Raw genomic sequence first — 17,766 nt, 5'->3', positions numbered from 1 at the left:
TGTATTGCCTCAATACTCACCGTGATTCACACATACCCTCTTTTCCATCTTTTTACAACTTAGAGAATTTCTTTCATGTTATCAGTTTCAGTTACTAAAACTTAGTTCTATCCAGTTCATAGTTTTAACTTCATAGAAATGTAAAGATTGTCCTCTCACCTAGTACAAGTTACAGCTGTAGCCCTGCCTGCTTGGAGTAACGTGGCTAAAGTTCTGTCTTTCCCACTTTTTTCAGGGTCTAGAGTTCTGTATTAGGTTCTGTAAGGAGGAAAAGGAGGGAGATATTACTGCATTGGTGTATGTGTTGGGAGGTTTGAGCTATGTGGTCTGATTTACTGTCTACAAAGGTGGTATTCATGCCTTTCTGAATCATGTTCAGCATCCTGAAGCCCCCGTCTGTTGCTGAGGATTCCCAGAGAAGGGCAGTTGGATTTCTCTTGGTCTCTTGCCAGTGGACTACACCCCTGTCTTTTCCACATTGAGAGAATGACTCCTTGTCCCTGAACCTGTCTGAAAGCCCAGTGTTCTTCCTCTAACCATACACTCACCCATGGGGGGAGACCTGGGTACCCACAGGTTCTCTTCTATCACTTCTGAGGAGAACTGGGACAGGATGAGGTTGCCCCCACCTCCTGGCATGTTATGCTACAATACCTTCAAGCCCTGCTGGAAATCTCCTTTAATTCTCCTGCCTTGAGAAATACATAAGAGGGAACTAGTCTTGAAATTCACCAATGCTTTCCAACTTCAGGGAACGCTTATCAGGCTCTCTCACAAAATCAGGAGTAGTACCACATTTGGTCTACATAGACTTTACTTCAATATTCATCCAGCCAGAGAATAAAAAGAAAGATTCCTTTTTTGGACACAAATACTCTGCATCATTGGTACCTTCCCTTAAAATTTACAGCACAAGAGATTTTTCTTCAAATGAGCTTTAGTTAAACTTCCTGCACAATAGGAAAATTCTTACCTCTAGTGGCATAATTAATTTATACAAGAATAAAACCAGCTATTTAAGGAAAGAAAGTTGTAAAGCATTAAAGACCAGCAACATCTATACTCTGTTATTCCTCCCCACAAATAAAATTTATACTTATTCACCATTCAAGGAAACAAATGTCAAAACATTTCCATCAATTTTTCCCTCCCACCATCTTCACCAAAAATAGAAAAGGAAGAAGCCCAGGCCCTACGTTTGATTTTCCATACAGTTAATTCTCAGTAAACAGCACCAACCGGACTGAGACCCATTCACAAAAAAATCAAAAGCTTACTCCAAGTAATTGTGGATCTATCATCTTACTGATCTCAGAGCTGAACCCACCTTCTGTCTGCCATAACTCCTAGAAAAGGCTCTGGTGCACAAGTCATCTGCCCCAGTCAGAAATGGAACAAACATCAAACCTGAAAAGCTACACATCCATTCAGGAAAGCATACATTTTCAGTGCCATCTTAAACTAATCAACTTTATTTTTTTTAGAGAAATTTTACGTTCACAGCAAAATTTAATGAAAATCGCATGCAGTTTCCATATGCCTCCATTTCCCCCATTAACACACAACCTCCTGTACTACCATTATCTCTCACCACAGTGGTACATTTGTTACAATTGAGAAGCATCCTCTGACACATCGTTATCACCCGAAGTCTATAATTTACATTAGACTTCAGTCTTAGGGTTGTACAGTCTGCAGGTTTTGATACATGTATAATGATATGTAGCCTGCATTGTAGTATGGACCATAATAGTTTCACTGCCCTAAAAACCTGTGTTGACACATAATCATACAAAGTCCAATAGTTTATATTAGAGTTCACTCCTGATGTTGCACATTCGAGGGTTTTGGACAAATGTATGTCATATATCCACATGTACAATATACAGAGTATTTTAACTGCCCTAAAAATCCTCAGTTCTCTATCCAACCCCACCCCCCCTGCCAACCCCAGCAACCACTGACCTTTTTAATGCCTCCATAGTTTTGCCCTTTGCAGAATGTCATATGGTTGGAGTCGTAGATGATGCAGTCTTTTTCAGATTGGCTTCTTTCAGTCAGCAATGTGCATTTAAACTTCCTTTACATTTTTTTTTATTGCTTGATAGCTCATTTCTTTTTAGTGCCGAATAGTCCATTGTTTGAGTGTGCCATAGTTTGTTAATCCTTTCACCTACTGAAGGACATTTTGGTTGCTTGCAACTCCTGATACTTAAGAACAAAGCACCTATAGACATCTGTGTGCGAGTTTTTATGTGGACGTATGTTTTTAATTCACCTGGGTAAGTACCAAGGAGCAAGATTGCTGGATCATACAGTTAGGCAATGTTAGTTTTGTAACAAACCGCCAAACTCTCTTCCACAGCAGATGTACTGTTTTTTATTTCCACCAACAATGAACGAGAGCTCCCGTTGTTGTTCCTCATCCTTGCCAGCATTTGGCATTGTCAATGTTTGGAATTTTGACCATTCTAATATGTATATAGTAATATTTTGTTGTTATTTTAATTTGCATTTCCCTGATGACCCAAGATGTAAAGCATCTTTATATATGCCTTCTTGCCATCTGTATATCCTCTTTGGTGAGGTATCTGTTAAACTATTTGAGTCACTTATTAATCAGGTTGTCTGTTTTCTTATTGTTGAATTCTAAGAGTTCTTTCTATTTTGATAATATCCTGTATTAGATGTGTCTTTTGGAAATATTCTCTGACGCTTGCCTTCACATTCTCTTGACATTGCCTTTTACAGAGCAGAAGTTTCTAATTTTAATAAAGACTAGCTTATCAATTCTTTCTTTCATGGATGGTATCTTTGATATTGTATCCAAAAAATCATCATCATACCCAAGGTCATTTAGGTTTTCTCCTATGTTATCTTCTGGGAGTTTTATACAGGTAGATGGTTTTATACAGGTAGATGGTTGGTTACTAAAATAACACCTAGTACATAGTAGCCAAATTTTTACTGAATCATTTTTATTTATTTACTTATTTATTTGGTATACCTGTGTGCAGTATAATAAAGAATTTGTTTGGTTTTTGCCTAAGGTTTCTGACAAGGAGTTTCAAAAGCTCTTAGAAATTCCTGAGTGATCCGAATCTTTGCAATGCTAAAGACTCCTGTGGACCCCTAAGTAGCTTCACAATGGAGCTGGTCACCAGGAAGACCAACAAATAATTATAGGGTTGAACTTTCTTCCCCTTCACCCTCCAGGGAGGGGAGGGAGACTGCAGATGGAGTTCAATAGCTCGGTCATTAATTGAATCAATTAATGAAACTCAGGGGTACTTCCTGTTTGGTGATCACATTGATATGCTGGGAGAGAGAACCACCCCAGTGCCACAGGTAGAGGGCAAGACATCTCAGTATTTGAGATGCTCTCAGACCTTGCTCTATATGTACGTCATATAATAAAGTCTAGGGCTTTCCTGAGTTGAGTTGCTCTAGTGTATTATCAAACTTGTGCTGGGTAGTGAGAACTCTCTAACTGGTGGTCAGTTGGTCAGAAATGTAAGTGGCTTCAGGATCCCAAGAACTTGTGCCTGGCTTCTAACATAAGGGTGTCTGGATGGGGACTCTATCCTTAAACCTGTGGATCCTGATCATAACTCTGGGTTATGCATCGGGAACTGCACTGAATTGCAGTTCCCCAGGTGGGACTAAAACAGAATACTGTGTTTAACAAACCATTTAATTGCATTTCCACAAGTGTGTACATTGTATTTGTCTAGTATCTACAACCAAGGCCCAGTCTCAAACTACAAACACTCACAATTAGTGCACAGAATAATTTTTAAACTAACTTCAATAAAATGACAAATAGGAGTCCAATCAACACATGTATTTTTTCCATGCTGCTGAATATTTGCCTTTATTTCCTTTTTAGCCAGTGACCTATGTATATATTTGTTTCTCTGAGTAGTATCATTAAGTAAAATTTTATAGATATAAAAATAGAATTGAGATGCCAGGAACTACAAACTTTGAAATGCATTAAGGTAAATCAAGCCATCATTAACAGTACCTGAAATATATTGTAACTACTACATCAATACATAATGGGACACTCATTAATTTTATGCATTCCATGAAGATTATATTCTAATAGTTTCTAGGTTAGCAGGGGTAAGTAAATTAGGCAAAACATTAGGCAGGCATTAGAAAAGCAGGTGATTCCTATTACATTGGGTTTTCATAAGCTGAGATAAGTAAGGATCTACAATAGAGGCAATCAATTATCTCAAAAGAAATTCAAATTCAAAAATCAATAACTGGCTTTCTTTGTGCAAGGGGAATATCTAATAGCAGCAATCAGTAACTAGGGCAACTTCTAACCTGATACATTTAGCCAAAATGATTTCAATTTCTATCTCCAAGTATGTTTTAATGCTTCTATTCCATCTTATTACTTTGAAATTTTTCATTAGAGATTCAAGGCTTTTCAGAGCTGAAAGTCACCATAGAAATTATTATAAGAGAACATCTGCTGGAGACACCTTAGGAAGTTAAATTTGAATTTGCTTTAAATATGTAATAAGGGTGATTGTTAATATTACACTAATTCTTTTGCTTAATGAAAGCAAAGTGAATAAATATAGGTGCTGTGTTTCATATGTAAGGACTGTAAAAATGGGCAGATTTTATCTTTATATCATCACATATAAAATAGATTTGTTAGCAAATCAATAGAGCAAAGGAAGAAAATGTTTCTTCTACTGGAGAGTAAAGGACAACCACTGTTTCAGTCACCACTTAACAGCAGTGTTTGCATTCAAACAATGAACTGTTAATTACAAATGATTGTTATCTGTATGTAAAAACAAGTTCTCAAAGAGATATATATATATATATATATATATATATATATATATATATATATATATAGCCCACTTCTTCCTCCCTGAATCCCATCAACAAAATATCTCTAAGCGCTTGAACCTACCCCAACTAAATTACATTTTTAAAATTTTCTATAAAAAATGAAAATATTCTATAAATTTGACTTCATAAGGTCATATTCCCTCTCAGCTAGGACAAATTAAGAAAATTTTTTCAATGTGTGCAAAGAACTAACTAGCTTAAAATCTCTTGATTACTATTCTTGCAGTGGAAAAATTTTAAGGAATCTTTTTTTAAAAGAACCCAGAAAAGAGCCCAAACTAATTAATCCCACTCCCAACAGTTTATTTAAAATTCTACATCTTTCTACTTTTTCAGTAAAGATCATTTAAAAAGAGTTCTGAAAATAAATACATAAACAAATGAGGTGCCTGGGTGGCTCAGTCGGTTGAGTGTTAAGCATCCAACTTTAGCTCAGGTCATGATCTCACGGTTCCTGAGTTCAAGTCCCGCATCGGGCTCTGTGTTGACAGCTCAGAGCCTGAAGTCTGCTTTGGATTCTGTGTCTCTGTGTCTCTGTGTCTCTGCCTCTCTCTCTCTCTCTCTCTCTCTGCCCCTCCCTCGCTCATGCTCTCTGTCTCTCAAGAGTAAGTAAAACATTTAAAAAAAATTGTTTAATACATAAACAAATGATGAATACATAAGTTAAATAATTCTAATTGCCAAATATAGATGATACCTGCTAGAAACATAGATTTTAAATTGTGTTGGGTATAACAAGACTTCTCAACCTCAGCATTATTGACATTTTGAGTTGGATAATTCTTTGTCATGGAAGGCTGTCCTGTGCATTGTTGGATGTTTAGTAACATCCCTGGTCTCTGTTCACAACATGCCAGTAATATCTACCCTGTACCTTAGTTCTGACAATCAAAAATGCCTTGGAACACTGCCAAATGCCCCCCAGGGATGGGTCCAAAATTACCCCCAATTGAGAACCACTGGATAGTTTGTTGAAAATATAGAATGCTGAGTCCCATCTCCCAGCATTCTGATTCACAAAGTCTGAAGAGGTCTCCATTATTTTTTTTTTACAACCATTCTGCATTTTTCTTATGTGGGTATTCCCAAACACCATTTTGAGAGCCACTACATATTTATTTGCAAGCAACTTCATATGGAGGGGAGAGACATTCACAAAACACTAAGTGTTCAGCAATCTGACCTCAAACAGCCCTTCTGACTGCCCAAAGTTGAGAGGCAGAAGGAAAATCACAAAATGGGCTCTCATTAATCAGTAAACTGTATATCTTTCTGAGCCTCACAGTATACAGAATGTCTTCATGAACTCTGGAGTCTCTCAACAATCCTCTGAGGGACATAAGATATTTTATAAACAGGCTTCCTACCATTTCTACCTCATTAGGAGTTACGTTTCTAGTTTCTGTGATCATGAATATCAGCACAACAAAAGCTAATCAACTCTTTCAACTAGGATGGCATCCCTAGAGGAAACAGGTGCAGGGTCATCTTATTTAAAATTATACACCTAAAATCTGCCAGAATTCAAAGCTTGGGACTTTTCACATGTAAAAGTTTTTTTGGGTTTTCTTTTTTTTCTTCCCCCCCATGATCCACACCTCCTCTCCTTCAGTAGGCATAACTAGGTCAAACAAATCAGTTCACTATAAACTGGTCATTAGGAGTTCTATACTCTTACCTATACATGTCACTAAAATCATATGTGAATATGTGTAAGCAAAGATTTTTGAATAAATTTTAGTATTTTTCCCATCAAATCATTTACAAATATAGTACTCATTTTAATTAATCTCCCATCTTCTCTGCAAGCTGAATGTTTTTGTTATCTTTTTTAGAAATCACATTACTCCTTATCTACCTTATGGTCAAATTCTCTTTTCCCATGGTCTACTGTCAAACCTATCCTGCACTGTGCAACTGACTTTTATGAACTAAATACAAGAGTGCACAGTTATTGCTGTCAAATTTATCTTCTTGATTCAACCCAAATGTCCACTCTGTATAAACCAAATAATCAAACTGGTGATAAGGCTAGATGTAAATTCCTGTGCAAGTCCGATATAACCTCTATCTTTCCTTTTAATCTTTTCCCCAATCATTATTAAGAGATATTTATACTTCTAAGGTCCTCTGAGCAAGATGAAATCATAAGGACATGTCAGGTAAATAGAACAGCACCATAAATAACTGAATGGATCAGCCCAGAGTGTATTGGCTTTCAACAGTCCACTAAATAATGCCTGAGGACATGGTATTCAAGCATCTCACTACCAGCTTTCAACTTCTCTTTTCAGACGCATCTCACCTTGATCTTCATCCTCTATGCTCTACTATGAGCCAACAGGACCATATCCTATTAGTTGAATTTCACAGGATTTCCTACCTTAAATCTTTACTCACTCTTTTGATCCACCCATTCATGAGATTCTAACTTTGCCTAATCTTTAATGTCCAACACAACCTCCTCCTCCATAAAGCTTGCCATCATTACCTCTCATTGTCCAACCTTTTAGAAAGAAATTTCTCCTCCTGAATTCTCAGAGTAATATATGAGTACATCAGCCTTAAGTTACCATCATTTGCTGATACCCTGTTCATACATTGCATTTACCTAATACCTAATACAATGTTCCGTACTTGGGAATTTTTTATTGATTTAAATGATGAGGTAATATCATATCGCAAACTTGAAACTTTTATGTGAACATTAGAAAAAGGTAGCAGCTAGAGGCAGCACAAATTACAGTAGGCTAAGAGTAAAAAAATAAGAATGAATAAGAAAATACTTCATAAACAATTCTGCATTGAGAAGGAACAGCAATAAAAATGTGCCTCTTCTAACCCAAGTTTTAAAAATGAGATTAATCAGTCTAATGGGCTTTCATAACCATTTCTAGCTTCTTATGATTTTCATTTCTAGTTACTATGATGATGAATAACAACCTAACAAAAGCTAATCAACTCTTTCAACTGTAGGGCAACACCAGAGGAAATGGAGTCTGATTTCAGAAAGAGCACTTCAGAAACGATGCAAAACCTATAGTGGTTACAGATGCCTAAGTAGGTTTGGGCCAAAATAGCAAATTACTTAACCAGTTCTCAGGTCACTAATTCATTTCAAAACCATTTGACCTGAAGTAAGCCTGGTGAGCTTAAGTCTGTCTACATGGAGATAAAAACTGTTTAGAGGTACTAGGCAATTGATTCCCCAAAGGACTCCAATAAAAAACAACTTAAGTTAGAGAAAAGAAAACAAGAAGTTCAGACCTTGAGCCACAAATTATTTATGTACTCCTATCATGATTGCTGAAACAGGATTTAAGTTGGGAAAAGCTTTTAAGTGAAAACTTAGATTTTTTCCTAGAATCAATAAATTTACCTGACTTCATCAGTTTAATAGAATAAAACAATACCAGTCAAATATATTTTAACAAACACTATTACTGCAAAAATATCCCTGCAATAAAAATTTGCTTAAGTAAACTAAACATATGCTCTTCTTAAGCAACAATCAAATGGCAAAATTCCAGTATGAAGAAGAGTTTTTTAAAAACTTCTACATTCACTTCAATAGGGTATTTTATCAAAATTGACATAAATTTGCCTTACAAAATCTAGTAATAGTTACCCACCAACATAGTTTATTATTACATGTCTCTGAATATACATACATAGATACATGAACACACTAACATCAACGTGATATATAATTAACACATGCTTGAGAGCCCAGAGATCTGGATTTTAAATTCGCCATCCTTACTTTAACTCACTTTATGCCTTATGGTCACTCTACCTCTTTAGAATTGATTTCAGATGTGGAAAAGACAGATGCTTGGACTATATGAATTTTGGACCACGAAAGCTTCCCATATTGTCTGTGCCTTCATGATCTTACATGATGGAGGTATGCAGTGCTGAGATAATCTACATCTTAACCACAAGAGTCTTAAATGTATTCTTTTTGGCACCATTATGTTAATAAAAGAAAAAAATGATATCCAAACAACAAAATAAGATTTTCCCTACACCCTACCAGCTGTCTCTAATGTTCTAGAATTCACTCTATTTCTCACCTTTCAAAAGCACAAAAAATTAAGCATTTGTTTATTCATTGAACACATCATTTTAGATCCTCTGTTTTGTGCCAGGGACTGTTCCTAGGCAGTGGGGATGCAGTGATAAACAATATAGACAAGCGATCATAAATATCACAGATCTTAAAACTCGTTGAGGAGACAGATCATAAATAAGGCAAGATAGATACGAAGTATGGTAGGAGGTGTGAAGGTGGCTGAGATATAGCAGGGTGATCAAGAAAGCCCTCTTTAAAGCCCTGAGATCTTGAGCTGACACCAGAGAATAGGTCATAAGCCAACAATGTAAAGAGCTGGTGGATGTGCATTCTTAGCAGAAGGATGTAAAGCCAAGGGCAGGGCACCTAAAATGTGCCACTTTGACAATGTTATTTTGAATAAAAGTTACTTAAGAGACATCCTGTTCGAGGACTCTCGGACCCTCCTCTGTTCCTGTGAATGCAAGAAATAAATCTCCTGTACTAAAAGTCCCCTCTTTGTGCTAATAAAAAGGAATCCTCATCACCAGAGATAGGGACCTTAAAGCAAAGAAAGCTTTATAAACAAACCTTTTTACTTTTTACTAATCTACTACCTCAACCCAAATTCCACTTAGAATTCCTTACTAATTGAAGCTCCCAAAGTTAAGGTTTTTTTTGTCCTTTCAATTCCTCACAGATTTATTGTCTTTTCATCTATACAGTATGAAAACTGCCTGCCTTGGTCATTTCTTTAGTCCCCAGTTTCAATATTGGGCCACCATGCATGCATAATAAAACTTCGGAGTTTTTTTCCTGTTAATCTGTTTAATGTAAAGATCATTCTTAGTCCAGCTAGAAGAATCTTGGCTAGAGGAAATTTTCTTCTTCCTTCACAGGGACCAGCAGAGACACAGGTCTTGGGAAGAGAAAGGCAGCGCTGTGTCGGTCATCAGGATCCACTTACAAGCAAGATCCACATGGAGCACTGGTTTAGAACTTCTATAAAGGGTTGTTAGGAATCATTTTTTCTAGATACAACAAGAAAAAACAGTCTAGGCTTTGCAAGAGTTCTTGACTCCTTTCCTAATCCCACTGGCCACATCCAGTTGATCACCAAGTCCTATTAACTTAAATCATGATAATCTGATACTAAATGCTTAAAAGTGCCAGTCATCTGAGAGTTCTATATTTAATAATTCATTTAACCCTTACAACCTCCCTGCTTTGTAGGCATATTACTATTATTATCTATAATATGTGACCCAACAAGAGGTATATGGATTGAGTAACTTTCATGAAACACAGCTAGAGAGGTAAAACTTAGGACTCTAAGCAGCATGTCTGGCTCCAGAACCCACATTCTTCTCCATTACATTTCACCAACCCTTATGTGTCAATTCTGTCTCCTCCTTACCATCCCTACTGCCTTGGCTTTATTTAATTCAAGGACTTATCTTCTCTGGACTGGTTTCTTGCAAGGACTCTAATCATTTTCCCTGACTCCACCATCTCCGCTTCCCAGAACAATACTTTTGTTCACACTGATGCCAGTGTGGCATTAAGCACATAGTTATTGGAAACTTAAAATGTGTCTGGTCCAAATTGAGATGTGCTGTAAGTATAACACCAGATTTCAAAGTGGAAGTGTGGAAGAAAGTGTGGAAGAAAGAATGTAAACTATCTCAATAATTTTCCCTTTCATCACGTGTTACTGGGTCTTATTGCTTCAGGCCCAAATGAGCTAGCAGATTCCACAAAATGTTTAAGCCCTCTAAAGAAGATATCTGCCAGGGGTGCCTGCGTGGCTCAGTTGGTTAAGCATCCAACTTCAGCTAGGGTCGTGATCTCATAGTTCGTGTGTTCGAGCCCCGCATCAGGCTCTGTGCTGACAGCTCAGAGCCTGGAGCCTGCTTCAGATTCTGTGTCTCCCTCTCTCTCTCTCTCTCTCTCTCTCTCTCTCTCTCTCTCTGCCCCTTCCCCACTCACACTCTGCCTGTCTCTCAAAACTTAGTAAACCATAAAAAAAATTCAAGAAAATATCTGCCAGCATTTTGTGAAAAATCCCCAAGACAAAGAAGGTAAGACACCTAGGACCAAAGCACGGCATATTGTTTTTCCACATGTCCTGCGACACAAATGTTGGCTACATTGTTCTGAAGAAACAGCTTCCTGAAAAAAGAGAGAAGCTGCAAAATATGATAAAATTTTGACCAGGAGAATAAAGGAGGCCAAAGGAAAGCTTCAGAACAGATTTCCAAGACACTGAGGTTGTCCTTTCTGAGAGCTTCCATCTCTAAAGTTGAGTTTATTAAAAAATGAGATTTTTCTAAGAGTAACAAATAAAACTAGATATTAAATAAAAAAGAGGGGTATGTGAAGAGATAGAATCCAAAAATGTGTAAGCAGGTGGCAAGAGGGGCTGTTTTCTAGAGGAAATATATATACATTTTGGAAAGGCTGCATTAAAGGGGCACCTGGGTGGCTCAGTTGGTTAAGCATCCGACTCTTAATCTTGGATCAGGTTATGATCTCATGGTTCATGGGTTCAAGCCCTGCATTGGGCTTGGTGCCAACAGCGTGGAACCTGCTTGGGATTCTCTATCTCTTTGCCCTTCCTCTGCTGTGCGCACGCACTCTCGCTCTCTCTCAAATAAGTAAATTTTAAAAATAAAAAAAAAGCCTGCATTAAAAAGGTTCTTGACTTACTACTTCTCAGGGTCTTGAATGTAGTGCTAATGTGCACACCCAGGGCATTGTTGGCAGTTCCCACTACCTCCTTGGACAACAGTGAGTGAACACATCTAGGGAAACACCTGCGCCCATCATCTCAGCCTCTTCTGTGTTCCTGTTCATACACGCTCTTACTAACCCAGCACGGACTCTTTACCAGCAGGACATGCCACTGGCCCCTATTTCCTGCCAACCTGCTTGTGTGTCTGAGAAAAACAAGAGAGCTCCCTGGGTACCCATTCCTTAAAACATTGTTTAAATTTTGAAATTATAATATTTGAATATATTGAGTTAAGTAAAATATATTATTAAAATTGATTTTACTCGTGTGACAAAGATGGGAGGGAGAGTGAGAGGGAAATACCCCTGATGAACAGCATACTAGTGAATTAAGGTCAACTGTACAGGAAGTTTGCTTCCCAAGGATAACTGGAACTGAGAAAGACCACTTAAAGACCATAGAAAATGATAAACCGAAACTTTGTAACTATTCTTAAATGTTTAATGCAGATTTTATATTGAACAAGTAATACCAAAAATACTATGTTAATTTTTATCTTGTGTTGAAAAGATTTATATTATAGTTGAAACTATCCTAGATTCTTAAAATAAACTATGAATATACCAATAGGGCAGGACTCATTTTTTTCTTTTTTTAAATTTATAGCCCCACAGAACTTCCCTTTGCATTTACCTTTCACAGCATGATTACAAACAAGGGTCAGTTACACAGATGTATTCAAGGGCTTCCTTAATTTTCCCAAGGTCCTCTTTATAACATTTTCAAAGTCAAATCATCCTCTTTAAAATAATTATCTTGTTCTCATTCTTGTCAATTTTTATCTTATTGTTTTCTGGTTTAACTTCCACATCCTTGCTTGTCAATAGCTTTGTTCCAATTTAAGTAATTTGTCAGTATTACTAGCATATGCTTTATCCAGTAACTTTTGTGAAAATTATATTTTTACTTTATAATCATTTAGTTTTCATTCATTGTTGTACTGCCCTAAGTTCTATCAAGAGATTGATCTTCAAAGATGTTAGAATAATGGGCCAGAGATACTAGCAATGAGCAAAGAGGACATTTGAATGATGACTAATTTTTATAAGAAAGTTTATTAAACTAAAAAAAATTAAGAATAAAAAGGGGTGCCTGGATGGTACAGTGAGTTAAGCATCCGACTCTTGATCTCAACTCAGGTCATGATCTCACAGTTCATGAGTTTGAATCCCGCATTGGGCTCTGCACTGATGGCATGGAGCCTGCTTGGGATCTTTCTCTCCTGTCTCTGTCCTTCCCTGTCTTGCGTGTGCATGCTCGCTCGCTCTCGCTCTCTGTCACTCTCTCTCAAAATAAATAAATTATAATAAAGTATATCAGTTCATAGTAAATAATTTCTGGTTACAATAACTATCTCTTCTCTATCAAATGTAGTAATTTCAGGGATACAGATACCAAAAGTGCTTATAGAAGACTTCTGTTAATTAGGAGAGCAAAATTAAGATTGTAGTCAAGACAGTAAACTGTTACATAGAAAACCATAAGAACTCAGGATATAGAACCTAGTGTATTCAACAAAATTCTTCATTTGGTAATTAGAAAAATGTTCTGTGAAACCTTTAGAGGGAACCCCTCTTAGGAGAAGGAAGTCTCCAAGAAGAGAACAGAGACAGAGGGAATATCCTGCATCCCTACATGAAATGGAGGGTGTCTTTGTTTTTCTGTGCACTACACTAGCTCCTTTAAGCAGCAGAGTCAAAACTGTGTCATTATTCCACAAGATGCACAGAAATGGCTCAAAATTCAAATCATGTTTAAGGCCTGAAGCTGAGAGAAAAAAATGTTTCTGTTTTAGAATCATAAAATACCCTATTCTGAGCAGATTGTGTGGGAGGGGCAACTGAGAACCTAGTTCACTGGTGTCCAGATTGACACCAATCTCATTAATAATGTTTTTTTTTTTCTTTTACAAAAGTTTCCCCTGCCTCAGGCTATGTAGGCGTCTAGCCCAAGGTGACACTGAAGTGGCTGGAGAAGCCAGCTGCAATCAAAGGGCTGTCAAGGATTTGCCGTCGGAGTTGACATAACCTCAGTAACTAACCACCTTTGTAAAGAGGTATTGATAACTTTAAAAATCATAACCTCAAATCACAGTGTTCTTCCAGAACTGATAGTTCAACCTTATCTATTCAGCATATAAAAAACAAAGAATTTATGAAATCTACAAAAATACCCTGTACGTATTTGGGAATGAGCTATCTCCATAAATCCATAAATATACCACATGTCCACTCCTCTTTGGCTGGGTCCACCTTCGTGCACTTGGCAGATGCTGACTCTGAGCCCGCAAAGTGTCAGACACTCTGCTAAGAGTGGGGCAGCATGGATGAAAAAGGTTCAGTGTCTTCTTCATATAACTCAGCAGATGTGTAAACCAGTTAGAGCAGATTGTCAAGCTAGTAGAACACACAGTTTGATTGTTGTTCCATTGATTTGGGATTGGTTTTATATTGATTTGGCAGAAAAATTCTATAGCATGGTCTGCCTGACTCCCAGTCCCATATGTTCTATCTTGGCACGTGCAATCACTCAACCCCCCACCTACACACTGAACTGTCTCATTAACTGTAGTAAATAAAGGGCCCAATTAAGTTAGTTCCCTCAAACCAGCCATGCCAACGACTGTGTCCAGCTTTGGTAACCCACCGCTTGGTAAGTACTGCTCTCCTGAGCTTCACTTCCTTCACTTCTCCTTCAGCTCCCTATTCTTTGTTTCCTACCACTGAACCATCTGGACAAGCCACAGACCCCATTCATCTATTTGATGTTTGATAAAGTGTGGTCAATGAACACCTACAACAGAATCACTTGCTTGCTGGGCCCCGTCTACACCAGCAGAATGAAAGTGGGGTGGAGGGTAAGAGAGAGAGAAAAAGAATGAGTTTTAGGGTGGTATGTCTGAGTCTGAATTTTACAAAGTGCCCTCAAAATGATTTCTCCATTTTACAGGATTCTGAATTCTCCTGGTTTTCCTCTTACCTCAACTGTTCATTCTTTGTCAGTCTTGTTTGCTGGTTCTTTTTTATCTGCTGGCTGGTAAGTCACTGTAAATACCACAGGACTCAGTCCTTAAAATTCCTCTCTTTCGATCCACATTTATTTCCCTGCAGTCTTATGATTTTAAATACCATCTGGTTACTCCCAAATTTATAGCTCCAGCTTGGACATCTCCCTTGAAATTCTACTGCCTTCCTGACATCCCCACTGAATGTCTTTTAGGCATCCAACACATAACATGTCCAAAATTGAGTTCCTAAGCTTCATCTTCAAATATACTCCTTCTTCTATCTTTTGCAATCTCAGCACTAGCAACTTGACAACCCAGTTACTCCAGCACAAATGTGGCATCATCTTTTACTTATAATTTCCTCCCTCTCCTGTACTCCCTGTACCTTTCTCTGCTATGCTTCCTCCACGAGCCTTATCACTATAAAACACAATGTATTTTATCTATTTATTCTGCCAACCATTTGTCACCCACAGCCCCATTAGAAGGATAAAGATTATTGCCTAATGTTTGTTTGTAGGCACTCAGTAAACTTGTGTTGAATAAACAGAGCAGTGCCTAACACACAGTAGGTACTTAATAAATATTTGGTGAAAAATAATTAATTTTTACCTGCTCATTCTTAAAATAGATTCCTTTGCAATCTCCCTCCAACCTTTCAGTTCCAGGATTACCTCCAGCCTATCTTATTTGTTTTCCAAGTCCCGGTTAGGCTACAGTGTGGAAGTCTGTCAGAGAGTAGATATGAACATGACCTCAGAGTCCGCCTGCCAGGCAACAAGTAGATACTTTCTATTATTATTCCTTTCTACATCTGTCAAATGATTGATGACCAATATTACCGAACAGTATCAGCATCACCATTACCATCATCATCAAGGTGTTGATAATACCTAGTCTGGAAAATTCTTGGCAAAATAAATTATGTGTGTATAACCAAGGGAAGAATATCTTAGGAACTCTAAAAGAAGATCTAGTTATACCAGAAGATTTTTAGTCTAAGTAATAGGCTCCAAACTGGCTGACCTCAAACTGTGTGAATATTTGTTTGGCCTACATGGGCTTTTAATTTTTTAAGTGCAATGTCAATATTTAAGTATTCGGAGATAGTATATGAAAATCTAGATTTCTGGTTTATTCTCAATGACGGATCAGATGGTCCTGGGCCTGCATTTCTGCCCAACAGGCAAGCATATCTATCACTGCTCCCTCCCGACAGGCGATGCTCTCTCCAGGTTTCCACGATTTCTATGCTGCCAGATTTACCAATTCACACTACCGTCCTGGTGTCTGTGAGCACTTAATTTGGCAACTAGGACTCACAAGTCCAGATTCTTGCAAAGAGACCTAATACTTAAGACCCAAGCTGCACAATGTTGTGAGACAAAGAAGGAAATGTATAGGCTGAAATACCATTCCTCTGGGGGAAATCCATTGGCTAAATACGGTCTCAAGTTTGGGGCTTACAATTTTTGTAACCAAACCAAACAGAAATGCCATGCAGCATTCTAATGATCTCTGATAGGTGACATTCTGTGATAAAAGCAGCAAAAAAACTTTTGGTTTTATTCAAAGCACCGAGCGGGGATTCAGAAGGCAGGAGAATGCATCCCATCACTTTCAAAGGAGTTTGCAGTGAAAACTCCCATTTCTCTTCCATTCAGCACACAGCACGCATTTGGTGACAGATGGCCATTCCAAGTGTTGTGGTCTGTCTCAATATATAATGAAAAATATATAAACCTTCTGCTGCACAGCATAGGCGTGAGGCTTAAACACCTGTTTCAAATTATTCTGATACTATAAACATTGTTGGAAATTGGAAAGCCTTGTGTTTTAAGAAAGTGAGTGGTACCATAGCCAACTACACTAAATTGAGTAGGCTTGGGTCCAGTGAGCAGTAAAAAAAGAAAATTATGCCTGCAGCTACTGGCAAACAGCTGATGGTAATAATATTACTGAGTGGGAATACAGTTAAAATCTATTGCAGTAGAAATCCTGTATATTCTCAAAGGTGTCCTTACACTAATTTCATATATTTTATTTTCCATCTCCTTTCTTTTCAATGCATTGCTTCTAGCATGATCCTTGGGGGATATATTTTAAGGTGGTGGTGTTTTGATGTTCTAATTAACAGAAAGATTAGTGACCCTCTCTACTCTTTTTCCTTTATATGTCCATCAAATGATTGATTACCAATATTACACTCAAGAAACTGACCTGCCAGCATTTCAGCTCATCTAGCAATTCCATCTAAAGAAGATATCGGAGTTCTTGTCAGTCTACAATAAAGTTGTCACTGTGCTTTCCTGATTCCTTCAGGGAAACATCTGCCTCCTTGAACCTCTCATAATGAAGCACTGTCAAATTACTGAAGGACTACACATCATCCAATAACTAACCTGGAAAGATCACTTGCCAATGGCTCCATGCCACGACAAACAGATGTTGTCTCTGTCACCTACCTGAAAAAGAGGTCAAATGTTCCACAACAGACACACTCTGCTGTCCGCCTTGTGGATATACATTAGTCATTTATTAAGCTTTTCGTTTTACCCTGGATGAAAATCAGAGGTAATTTTCAGTTTATTGAGTGACATATCAGATCATTTTAAAAGCAGACTTATCTTTAGAGTAATTATGCAATCGAATCTGACTTCAAGATTGGAGGACTGCAAATAGCTTGTCAGAATGCACGTCAATTGGCCCTGCCTTTCACGTTCATGACAGTTATATGAACACTAATCAGTCTTGCCAAAATATACAAAAATAAATTTCATATTAATAAACATTTGAAACCCACCTTATTTCCCATGTGCAAATACTCAGGGTTAGATTATTACCATGGATCAGACTGAATAAATTCTTTCAATCCTGAACCACTGGGAAAACATAGGAAAAAATGATATTTGCTAGGCTAATGGCAATTTCAATAAAGAATAGTATTTACTAAAATATATTAGGATCAAAACACTGTAGTTGACCAAAAATACAACTTCTGCTCTCATAGACCTTCATTTTAAGGGA

At 37.5% G+C, this 17,766-nt stretch overlaps 2 long non-coding RNA genes across 2 annotated transcripts in view; both read left to right on the top strand.

Annotated features, from left to right (window-relative positions):
- LOC131511370 (uncharacterized) overlaps nucleotides 1-11,556 on the top strand; it is a 40,263-nt gene extending 28,707 nt beyond the window's left edge. The window contains exon 3 of the long non-coding RNA XR_009261489.1: nucleotides 9,838-11,556. This is a non-coding gene — a long non-coding RNA (uncharacterized LOC131511370). The remainder of the gene's footprint in view (nucleotides 1-9,837) is intronic.
- Nucleotides 11,557-14,588: 3,032 nt separating this feature from the next.
- LOC131511369 (uncharacterized) lies at nucleotides 14,589-17,528 on the top strand. Its single transcript, XR_009261488.1, has 2 exons — nucleotides 14,589-14,768; nucleotides 16,952-17,528. It is a non-coding gene; the product is annotated as an uncharacterized LOC131511369 (long non-coding RNA).
- The last annotated feature ends 238 nt before the right edge of the window (nucleotides 17,529-17,766 follow it).

Source organism: Neofelis nebulosa, chromosome 5 (genome assembly GCF_028018385.1).
Source record: "Neofelis nebulosa isolate mNeoNeb1 chromosome 5, mNeoNeb1.pri, whole genome shotgun sequence".
Lineage (NCBI taxonomy): Eukaryota > Metazoa > Chordata > Mammalia > Carnivora > Felidae > Neofelis > Neofelis nebulosa.
The sequence above is the reverse complement of the archived record's forward strand: the minus strand, read 5'-3'. Positions and strand labels throughout refer to the sequence as shown.